A 12,676-nucleotide genomic window follows, 5' to 3' on the forward strand; every position below is an offset into this window, starting at 1 on the left:
AAGGTCATTCTTGGAGAATGGAAAAAGATAGATGTTGCAATATGTCACCAACTTGTTCATTCAATGCCTCGAAGACTTGGTGCTGTCCTTATAAATCATGGAGGTCATGGTAAGGTGTGGTTGTGGAAGACAGTTTCAGGTCACAAGTCATACACCATGGCAAGGCTGAGCACAGCAACAAGACACAAGGTTTTAAGATGTGCAGTTCAATCTCTTTTTGAAGAAGCACAAAGAAACGGGCAATACTGAGGGCCGTAGAGGTAGTCAACAACCAAGGAAACCTTATGCAGCGGAGGTTGTGGAAGACAGTTTCATGTCACAGGTCATACACCATGGATACTGCATCAGCAAGGTCTCTCTCAGGCAAAGATTTCAAAGCACACTGGGGTTTCAAAATGTGCTTTTGAAGCTCTTTTGAAGAAGCACAAATAAACAGGCAACATTGAGGAAAGTAGTCACAGTGGTTCGCTAAGGAAACTTAATACAGTAGATGAAAGACACACCATGCTTGCTTCCCTTCCACATCGGAAGATGTCCAGCAGTGCCATCAGCACAAAACTGGCTGAAAACCAGTGGGACCCAGGTATACCCATCTACTGCCCAGAGACATCTGGCCAGTAGTGGAAGAATTGCAGCCAAAAAGCCAAACCTCCAACATGGAAACAAGGCTAAGCGACTCAACTATGCACAAAAAAACATAGAAACTGGGGTGCAGAAAAATGGCAAAAGATGCTCTGGACTGATGGGTCAAAATTTGAAACATTTGGCTGTAGCAGGAGGCAGTTTGTTCAGTGAAGGGCCGAAGATCAGTACAATAATGAGTGTATGCAGGCAACAGTGAAGCATGGTGGAAGTTCTTTGCAATTCGGAAATGCATTTCTGCAAATGGATTTACAAATTTAGTTAGAATCAGTGCTGTCCTGAATGCTGACAAATACAGGTAGATACTTATCCATCATGTCATACCATCAGCTGTGATTGGCCCCAAATGTATGCAGCAGCACATGCAGCATACAATGAATACAATGAATACAATGAATACAATGAATACATGAATGAATGAATGAATGAATGAATGAATGAATGAATGAATACAATGAAATGCAGCAGGACAATGACCCCAAACATACAGCCAATGTCAATAAGAACTAGCTTCAGTGTAAAGAACAAGGAGTCTTGGAAGTGATGGTATGGCCCCCACAGGGCCCTGGTCTCAACATCATCGAGTCTGTCTGGGATTACATAAAGAGACTGAAGGATTTGAGACATACATCCACAGAAGATCCGTGGTTAGTTAGACTGCCGAGTTGCTTCAAAAGCTGTGTGCAAGTGTACCTAGAATTGATGCTGTTTTGAAGGCAAAGGGTGGTTACACAAAAATGTATCTGATTTGGATTTCTCTTCTGTTCATTTACTTTTAAGGTTGTTATTTGATATAAAATAAATGATTAACAGTTCTTTTTCTTAAAGCATTCTTACTTTACAGCATTTTTTCATACCTGCCTAAAACTTTTGTGTTAAATGCTTGGGTACACACAGCAATGTCATTTTTGTGTTATTTTATTAGGGAACTCACCTTGTCATTTTTTTTCTTATCTCCAGGAAAAACTTTATTGAAATTTAGAACTGTAGCACCTGCTCATTTTACTTTGCACTGCTATTAATAACGTATTTAGACTTCAGACCCCCTTCACTTTTTTCAATGTTGTTATGTTGAACCTGATACTACAGTTGTTGAAATTAATTTTATTTTCATTAATCTACACCCAGTACCTTATAATGACATGGTGAAAACAGATTTTTAGAAATTTCTATGCATTTAATAAAGAAAAGGACAAATTGAAATATCACGTTTTCTAAGTATTCAGACCCTTTGCGACAACACTTGAAATTTAGCTCATGTGGCTGCCATGTCTCTTGATTGTTGCTGAGATGATTCTAAACCTTGGTTGGAGTCCACCTGAGGTAAATTAAATTGATTGGACATGATTTGGAAAGGCACATACCTCTTTATAAAAGGCCTCACAGTTGACAATGCATACTGTATAAGAGGAAAAGACTGCAGAGCTCAGAGACAGGAATATTGCAAGGCACAGATCTGGGCTAGCCTACAAAAACATTTCTGCTGCACTGAAGGTCAAGATTCCCAAGAGCACAGTGGCCTCTATAATTCTCAAATGGAAAAAGTTTGGAACAACCAGGACTCTTCCAAGAGCTGGTCAAACTGAGCAATCGGGCGAGAAGGGCCGTAGTAAGAAAGGTGACCAAGAACCCGATGGTCACTCTGACGGAGCTCCAGTGATCCTGTGTGGACATGGGACAAAGCTCTAGAAGGACAACTATCACTGCAGCCCTCACCTGCTCTGGGATTTAAACAGATTGGTTAGACGGAAGCCTCTCCTCCGTCTAGCCAATACATAAAAACCCAATTGGAGTTTGCAAAAAAAAGCACCTGAAGAACCCTCAGACTGTGAGGAACAAGATTCTCTGGTCTTATGAAGCCAAGATTGAATTGTTTGGCCTCAATTCTAAACATTATGTCTGGAGGAAACCAGGCACCATCCATCACCTGCCCAATACCATCCGACCAGTGGTGGGATTCAAAAATTTTAGTAACCAGTTCCGACTTTCCCAGCAGAATGACCAGCGTGCCCCCCTTTCAATGCAGTGACCAGTGTACATGCCCCCTTCAATGCACAGTGACCAGCATGCCCCCCTTTCAATGCAGAGAGACCAGCGTGCCCCCCCTTTCAATGCAGAGAGACCAGCGTGCCCCCCTTTCAATGCACAGTGACCACAGCATTGCCCCCAATGATTGCAGAGTGCCAGCCACAGCATTGCCCCCAATGATTGCAGAGTGCCAGCCACAGCATTGCCCCCAATGATTGCAGAGTGCCAGCCACAGCATTGCCCCCAATTGCAGAGCGCCAGCCTCAGCATTGCCCCCAATTGCAGAGCGCCAGCCTCAGCATTGCCCCCAATTGCAGAGCGCCAGCCACAACATTGCCCCCAATTGCAGAGCGCCAGCCACAACATTGCCCCCAATTGCAGAGCGCCAGCCACAACATTGCCCCCAATTGCAGAGCGCCAGCCACAACATTGCCCCCAATTGCAGAGTGCCAGCCACAGCATTGCCCAATGATTGCAGAGTGCCAGCCACAACATTGCCCCCAATTGCAGAGCGCCAGCCTCAGCATTGCCCCCAATTGCAGAGTGCCAGCCACAGCATTGCCCCCAATTGCAGAGTGCCAGCCACAGCATTGCCCCTAATTGCAGAGCGCCAGCCTCAGCATTGCCCCCAATTGCAGAGCGCCAGCCTCAGCATTGCCCCCAATTGCAGAGCGCCAGCCACAACATTGCCCCCAATTGCAGAGCGCCAGCCACAACATTGCCCCCAATTGCAGAGCGCCAGCCACAGCATTGCCCCCAATTGCAGAGCGCCAGCCACAGCATTGCCCCCAATTGCAGAGTGCCAGCCACAGCATTGCCCAATGATTGCAGAGTGCCAGCCACAGCATTGCCCCCAATTGCAGAGCGCCAGCCACAACATTGCCCCCAACTGCAGAGTGCCAGCCACAACATTGCCCCCAATTGCAGAGTGCCAGCCACAGCATTGCCCAATAATTTCAGAGTGCCAGCCACAACATTGCCCCCAATTGCAGAGCGCCAGCCTCAGCATTGCCCCCAATTGCAGAGTGCCAGCCACAGCATTGCCCCCAATTGCAGAGTGCCAGCCACAGCATTGCCCCCAATTGCAGAGCGCCAGCCACAACATTGCCCCCAATTGCAGAGCGCCAGCCACAGCATTGCCCCCAATTGCAGAGCGCCAGCCACAACATTGCCCCCAACTGCAGAGTGCCAGCCACAGCATTGCCCCCAATTGCAGAGCGCCAGCGATCCCCCCCCCCCGCGAGACCCATGCACTTACCTCACGGACGGTCTCGCAGTCGGCTCCCCGCGTCTCCAAGTCCTCCCGCGGCGCCTCCTCCTCGTCCAATGGCACGGTGTTTGCCTTTCGGCCAATCAGGAAGCGGGAGGACCCGCTCCCTGATTGGCCAGGAGGAGGATCATGTGACAATAGCGAATTCTCATTCGCTATTGGCACAGAATGGGCGGGTCGGGCCGCACTGCTCCGCCCCCCGGCTGCCACATCTGCCCGAGCGCGGGACATTCAATTGTCCTGCGTAGACGCGCAGAGGGATTCAGCCGGTTCTGCGAACTTGCAGAAAGTTAGCAACCGATTCTATGGAACCGGTGCGAACCGGCTGAATCCCACCACTGCATCCGACCTTACTGAGTTTGAGAAGATTTGCAAAGAAGAATGGCAGAAAATCCCCCAATCCAGGTATGTAAAGCTTCTCACATCATACCCTAAAAGACTCAAAGCTGTAATTGGTTCCAAATGTGCTTTAACAAAGTACTGAGTACACGGTCTAAATACTTAAAGTGTTACTAAATCCACAACAGTTAAATCAGTCTGTGTATGCAGTAAAGCATGCTTGATATACTCACTGTAAAAACCTAAAGGGTTAATCATCTACATTATGTATAAAGGCTGTTTGATCCTGTATGCACAGATCCTTCTCATCTTCCATTGACCAGAATATGTCCGGATAGTACAGAGCCTTTGGAGTCCAGCTGCACATGCTCTGTTTGGTGTGTATAGCTGGAGATTTTTTTTTCTCTGGAGGATGCATGTGATCAGCACAGGACCAATCAGCACTGTCCAGAAAGAGGATCAGGGGTCCTGGATCCTGATAGAACAGCTCAGTGCAGTATGAAAACTCCTCCTACAAGCTTTACAAGAAACTGATAGAGGTAACAGGATTACTATATACTGTTGATGAAAAAAGGGTATTTAGCAGTTTATATTTACTAAAATAATTGCATTTCCATGTTCTGTGTACTGTGGGAGACCGGATTTAGTGAATGCAGGCTCCTGGGTTTAGTAACACTTTAAGTACATGTGATATTTCAGTTTTTTATTTTTAATACATTTACAGAAATTTAAACAACTGTAGTATCAGGCTGCAACATGACAACATTGAAAAAAGTGAAGGAGGTCTGAATACTTTATGAATGCACTATATATATATACATTGCTGTTAAAAAGTATTTTCCCCCTTTTTTTAATTTTCTATTTTTTTGCATTTTTGTCCCACTTACATGATTCAGATCATCCAACGTATTTTAATATTATACAAAGATAACCCAAGTAAATCCAAAATGTAGTTTTTAAATTATTCCAATTTGAATGATTTATTTTATTAAAGGAAAAAAGTTGTCCACTCCTGCCTGGCCCTATGTGACAAAGGAATTGCCCCCCTTGCTAAATCATGAATGAACTGTGATTAACCACATTTTTGGAGTTTCATTTTACTTAACACACCCAGGTCTGATTACTACCAGACCTGTTGAATGAAGAAATCACTTAAATAGAAGTTGTTTGACAAAGTGAGACACGCTAAGGCCTCTTTCACACTTTTTCCTGAGACTTGGGACTGCAAAATCACATGACAAGTCATACTCCATGATTTCCAAGGAGTACTGTTCATATCTGTGTGACTTCAAGTCGCAGTGACTTCAAAGTAGTCCCTGCACTACTTTGGTCCGACTTTGATGTGTTTTGAGGCCCATAGACTTACAAGATTACATAGGCATTGCTTCAAGTCCAGTCAAAATCGCGTCAAAAGTTGCGACAAAATCGCACGCCATTTAGGTCGTACAATTGTGCAGGGGGCCTAAAAGATCTCAAAAAGCAACACATCATGCCACAATCTAAAGTAATTGAAGAACAGATGAGAAACAAAGTAATTGACATGGACCAGTCTGGTAAGGGTTACAAAGCCATTTCTAAGGCTGTGAGACTCCATTTAACCACTGTGAGCCATTATCAACAAATGGCGAAGACTTGGGGTAGTGAACCTTCCCAGGAGTGGCCAGTCTACTAAAATTACTCCAAGAGCACAAGAGGTCATAAAAGAACCCAGGACAACATCTAAAGAAATTGTTTAACCAGTTAAGGTCAGCGTTCATAATTCAACAATAAGAAAGACCATGGGCAAAAATGGCATCCATGGGTGAGTTCCAAAGCAAAACCCACTGCTGACCAAAAAGAACACAAAGGCTCGTCTCACATTTGCCAAAAAAACATCTTGATTATTCCCAAATTTTTGGGCAAATATTCTGTGGACTGATGAAACAAAAGTTGAACTTTTTGGAAGGTGTGTGTCCCGTTACATCTGGCATAAAACAAACACATTTCATAAAAAGAACATTATACCAACAGTCAAACATGGTGGTGTAGTGGTCTGGGGCTGCTTTGCAGCTTCAGGACCTGGACGACTTGCCAATTGATGAAACCATGAATTCTGCACTCTACCAGAAATGACTAAAGGAGAATGTATGGCCATCAGTTCGTGACCTCAAGCTTAAGTGCACTTGGGTTATTCAGCAGGACAATTTTCAGAAACACAACAGTAAGTCCACCTCTGAATGGCTCAAAAAAAAAAAATGAAGGTTTCAGAGTGGCCCAGTCAAAGTTTGGACTTAAATCCAATCTAGATGCTGTGGCATGACCTTAAACAGGCTGCTCCTGCTCGAAACCCTCCAATATGGCTGAATTAAAACAATTTTATCGGACTGTGGAAACCTCACATTGGACCTCATGCAACTTGGATCCTGTGCCTCTCCACTCTTCCTCCAGACTCTGGGACCTTGATTTCCAAATGAAATGCAACATTTTCCACAGTCCGTGATGATTTGGGAAGCCATGTCATCTACTGGTGTTGGTCCACTGTGTTTTATCAAATCCAATGTCAGCGCAGCCCTTTACCAGGAAATTCTAGAGCACTTCATGTTTCCCTCTGCTGACCAGCTTTAGGAAGATGCTGATTTAATTTTTCAGCAGGTCTTGTCACCTGCCCACACTGCCAAAAGTACCAATACCTGGTTTAATGAACATGGTATCACTGTGCTTGATTGGCCAACAAACTTGCCCTAAGCCCCATAGAGAATCTGTGGGGTATTGTCAAGAGGAAGATGAGAGACACCAGACCCAACAATGCAGATGAGCTGAAAGCCACTATCAAAGAAACCTGGGCTTCCGTAACACCTCAGCGGTTTTACAGGCTGCTCACCTCCAGGGATAGGCACGGACCAAGGCTGTGGCGGACATTTTCCAGACTACAGACCTTAGTAAAGGACACCAAGGTACATTTCAAATTAAAACCATCAAAAAATATTCTGTCTACTCTCTGGCCTAGTTCTACAATTACAAATAAGTTTAAAATAACATTTATATACAAACTGCTTGTGGTATACTGTTATAAACGGTTTAAAATATTTTCAAAATTCTTACCTTATATTTTTCTGTTGTATTGAGTCGCAGCAGCAGCATCAAAGTCCTTTGTAGACATGGATGAAGTAGGAATACACAAACATGCATCAACACGACAGTCCCCAGGTCTCCCGTAGATCCCCCTTTAGTGCAGGCTAGGGCAGGTACCCAGTAGATCCCCCCTTTAGCCCAGGCAGGTCCCCCATAGATCCCCCTTTAGTGCAGGCCAGGGCAGGTCTCCCTTAGATCCCCTTTGGTGCAGGCAAGGGCAGGTCCCCCATAGATCCCCCTTTAGAGCAGGCAGGTCCCCATAGATCCCGCATTAATACAGGTAGGTCCCCCATAGATCCCCTTTAGAGCAGGCCTGACCAGGGTGAGGGTCCCTCATATTTATACATCCCTCTTTAGAGCAGGTAAGGGAGGCAGGTCCCCCATAGATCCCCCTTTAGAGCAGGCCAGGGTGAGGGTGCCCCATAATTATACATCCCCCTTTAGAGCAGGCAAGGGCAGGCAGGTCCCCCTTAGATCCCCCTTTATAGAAGACAAGGGCAGGCAGGTCCACCATCCCCCATAGATCCCCTTTAGTGCAGGCAATGGCAGGCAGGTCCCCCATAGATCCTCCTTTAGAGCAGGCCTAGGCCAGGATGAGGGTCCCCCATATTTATACATCCCCCTTTGGGGGACCCTCACCCTGGCCTGCTCTAAAGGGGATCTGTGGGGGACCTGGGTGGCTGACCTGCCTGCTCTAAAGGGGGATTTATAAATATGGAGGACCCTCACCCTCGCCTAGGCCTGCTCTAAAGGGGGATCTAGGGGGGCCTGGGATGGCTGACCTGCCTGCTCTAAGGGGGATTTATAAATATGGGGGACCCTCACCCTGGCCTAGGCCTGCTCTAAAGGGGAATCTAGGGGGACCCCCCTAGATCCCCCTTTAGAGCAGGCCTAGGCTAGGGTGAGGGTCCCCCCATATTTATAAATCCCCCTTTAGAGCAGGCAAGGGCAGGCAGGTCAGCCATCCCAGGTCCCCCATAGATCCCCCTTAGAGCAGGCCTAGCAGGGTTCCCTTCCCAGACCTCCAGTCCAGTGAGTCCACCACAACCTACCGTTACCGTCCTCCTTTTCTTCTCCCGGTTAGTCAGACAGTCCCTCCCCCAGCCAGCCAGGGCCCAGAGTCAGTCACAGAGAGAGAGATCACTGCGCAGCTGCGCACGCAGGTCTCTCTCCAGTCTCCACCACCACTCCACTTTGTGGGCGGTGCCAAGAGGTAGAGCCAAGCGAGAGGCGGGAGCGGACAATCCGAGGGAGACCTGAGGCTCCGCCCCGAGCGTTCGTATCGCATCGGGGATTGATCTCAGATTCTTCTTGGCAGATGGGCAGAGTGAGACTTGCGGCGCGGCGGACACTGCAAGGACCGCTCACGGACACTAGTGTCCGTGTGCAGACACCTTGCCGACCCCTGCTCACCTCCATGCCATGCCACATTGATGCAGTAATTCATGCAAAAGGAGCCCTGACCAAGTATTGAGTGCATACTATACTGTACATGGACATACTTTTCAGTAGGTCAACTTTTCTGTATTAAAAATCCTTTTTTTATTGGTCTTATGTAATATTCAAATTTTCTGAGATACTGAAGTTTGGGTTTTCACTAGCTGTAAGCCATAATCATCTAAATTAAAATAAAGAAATGCTTGAAATATATCTCTCTGTGTGTAACGCATCTATATAAAATATATGAGTTTAACTTTTTGAATTGAATTGCTGAAATAAATTAACTTTTTAATGATATTCTAATTTTATTAGTTGCACCTGTATGTCATTAGAGTGTGGAAAAAAAAGCCACATAAGCACAATGCAGGTAGCATTTGGCTGAGATTAGAACTGATGACGCTTCTACTGCCAGGCAGGAGTGCTAACCACTAAGCCACTGTGCTGTAAATGTATCAGAGCATAATAAAAAAAAAACATTTAAATAAATCAAGTCAAACTTAAAAAAAACAGCATTCAAATATATTTATTATTAAGAATGTATATTTTTAAATGAGGAAGGTCAAGCAGTAAATACACAGTAAAGTACCCACCCAGTAGGAAAAAAGGCCTAAACAATGTAAACTAATGCAGCCACTATGTTTTTCCTTTGGGTTTAGATACGGTTGAAGTAAAAACCATATGATATCTGATCAGTGGACCCACTAATGTAGACAGCTTAATATACATACAAATCCTTTTTCTTGTAAAAAAGCTGAGTTTGGCTCTGACTATTCTTATGCCTTGTACACACGCAACGATTATCGTCCGACTTTTGTCCAGAGTGTGGTTTTGTTGGTTGGAATGTGCCTAGACTGCACACGAATTTTCTCGGCCAACAAAAATCTACTTCAGAAGTGATGTCATGTGCTGGTTTACTTTCCGTGTGTTTTTTCTTCTCTGAGCATGCCCAGTCTTGCTCATCAGATTTTTGTCTGCCGAAATCTGTACTGACTGACGGAAAATTGGCCGTTGTGTTGACGGCCAAGAAAAATTTAATAGCCTGCACACCAGATTTTTTTCGGCCGAAAAGTCGGAGTCGGTTGTCGGAAGCATCATACTAACAAGCCGAAAATCGGCCGATCGGACGTTGGCCGAAAATTCCCGGCCAATAATCGATGCGTGTGTGCGAGGCATAAGTCCTTTAATGTGATTGATAGCCTGATAAACCATTAGTAGCACAATGGAGGTGACAAGAAGGGAACTAAGTTCACCTTTCGAAGAAGTGGAGATTTGCATATAACTTTAGTTGCCCATATCCCTGGACGTACTGATGATTGACAAGTAGTAGTTGATTGTATGCTCAGTTTGAATTGCCAAGGCTTAAAATAAACATATTTTAAGTTGAAACTGGTTATATGTGTTTCCATAATTTTTGTAGTCCATGCACAGTAAAAGATTTATTGTTGTTAGTTTTTTGGCTACTTCATGCACATAAACTTTGGACAGCATATAATAGGTGAACATTTCACAAACAGTAAGTTTGCTTATTTATGTAAGGATCCTGCAGTTTCAATGTTTTTGGGATATAATTAATAGTTCAAGGATTGTCTTTACTTGCTGGGAAATAATCTTTAAACTTTTAATTGTACGAATACTTCCTAAGTGCAAAGCCACTGTTATCTTTGTTAGCCAAATAAACTTCTATTGGATGTCAGTCTGAAATTGGTTTCAGTAGTACGGTCCAGTACAGTAGTTCAGTAGCAAACAGAAGATATACTTCTGGCTAACAAAGACACTTTGTGGTGCCTATGGTTGTGCAGACCATTTACTTTTAAAATGATTAAAATGATTGAAAAAACCTCACAAGAATACAGTATTTAGGAAGTATGGGAGTACTATTGTCAACTTCCCCTTCCAAAATACTAGTAACCATGTTATTATGCTAGTATAATGGCTTTAGGCTTTTGAATCACTGACCTAGAATAAGTATACAGACTAATATGACTTTGTGAATGATGGTTCAAGGTCAATGATTATTAGGTTTCATTCACAGGTACATATAGACCTGTATATCCATGTGGAAGTTTGAGTTTATGCGCTGGGCAATGACAAATGGCCCATGCAGCCAACCTGTCAAAGGCAATGATACACTGGGAGATGCAATAATTGTACGCATTTTAATTCATATTCCAGCATTGACATCTGTACAGGAACAGATGCACAGCCTTGGAAGCAGATTTTTTTACGTCCAGAGCTGTGCATTGTCCTTGCACAGATGTAAACACTGGCATGTGCATTAAAATCCATACAGCTGCTTGTCCTCCAGCATGTCATTTAAAAGAATGGATACTGAAAGTTTGACATAGATAAAAATATGTCACAATGAGCTTCTCATACAGACACAAGATTGCCATACAGATTTTATAGCAATTTGTTGTGTTACTGCCTAATTGAAGATAGGGACTGTCAGTATGTTAACTATAACACCATATGTAGTGATAGAAGAACTGAAATTTGTGAAAGATATGGCTCTATAGCAATAGGTTCAAATGTAATCTACAGTAGTTTTAGCCTTATTCTTCATAATCACTCTATCTGCCTACCAAGCAAAGTGATTGGTTCAGTGACTTCCTTGTGAAAGCTAGATAATGAAATAATTACTATGCAGTAAAAATATATAATCTATGGGACAGAATTACATTGGTACTGCTTCCACAGTATACAATAAACTCATGTTCAGATGCTATTGTAAACTTTCCTTTTTTTTTAAATCAATAACAAAGTGCAGGAATAAAAAATATATATTTGTAAATCTCCATTTTGGTAAAAAAAAAATGAAGTATCTCCACTTTGGTCTTTAAGAAAACTCTAGGAGTATAGCGAAACTGTTATCCTGGTTAGAATAAAATGCATTCTTGTATCTTGGTCATGGGGTTATCCTCCTTTTTTCAGACTTTTTATATACAGTACATCAGCCTACTAAAGTTAAGAAAAACATCAGCCAGTGTCATCTTGCAGGAGTGCAACGTGCACCTAATTTGTAGTCATCCTTAATTTCACTACTTTGAAATGAAGGTAGGTGAAATAGAGTATGCCCACTGTATCTCATGACTGTTTTGTTAATGCTGCTTCCAGCATAACGCGTTCATGACATTGTATCACTAAGACAATGAATATTAAATTAATTAATTATTGTATCATTCAAGGATTTTTTTTTGTGCTATATATTTTTTTTGCTTGACTAGATCTTCCAATGTGTCTGTAAACATAAAGGGGGTGACAGGTAGCATTATTTGAATGTCATGCTAGTGTCGCCATTTAGCACAGTTCTTCCTGGAGCCCCATCTAAATCCTGATTGAAAACCTGTGTTGTATCCCCTGTAAATCTATGCCATTTTTAGGTAATTCCATACTGTTTATACAAAACAGTATTTGTACATACGTTCCCTAAATTATATAATATCAATGTGTATTTGTATACCTCAATTCACTCTTGTAAATGTGGCTGGGGAAAATTATTTTTATTCTTTTGATTACTAGTCATAGATGTACTGGGAAAAGGTTTTGGACGCATTCATAATGAATGATGTATGTCATGAGCTGTGGAAAAAAAACATATTTAATGATCAGATTTTTTTAAACTCCATAAAATCCTTTTCTTGAAGTTAGTTGAAGGACACAGAAGAATAGCAATTCTTAGATATTTTGGGCAGGCAAAAGCAGTTTAACTTACCTTATAGTTGAATCCCAGAAAAATAAATGCTTAGGGGACCAGACAAAGCAGTTTTATTTACCTGATTCTTTGCTTCCGCAGGCTTCCCCATACTGCTAGACCAATCCCTGCAGTTTCTTTTCCCCTGCATGCTA

The sequence above is a fragment of the Pelophylax lessonae genome (genome assembly GCF_965119305.1).
Source record: "Pelophylax lessonae genome assembly, chromosome: 2".
NCBI classification, from domain to species: domain Eukaryota; kingdom Metazoa; phylum Chordata; class Amphibia; order Anura; family Ranidae; genus Pelophylax; species Pelophylax lessonae.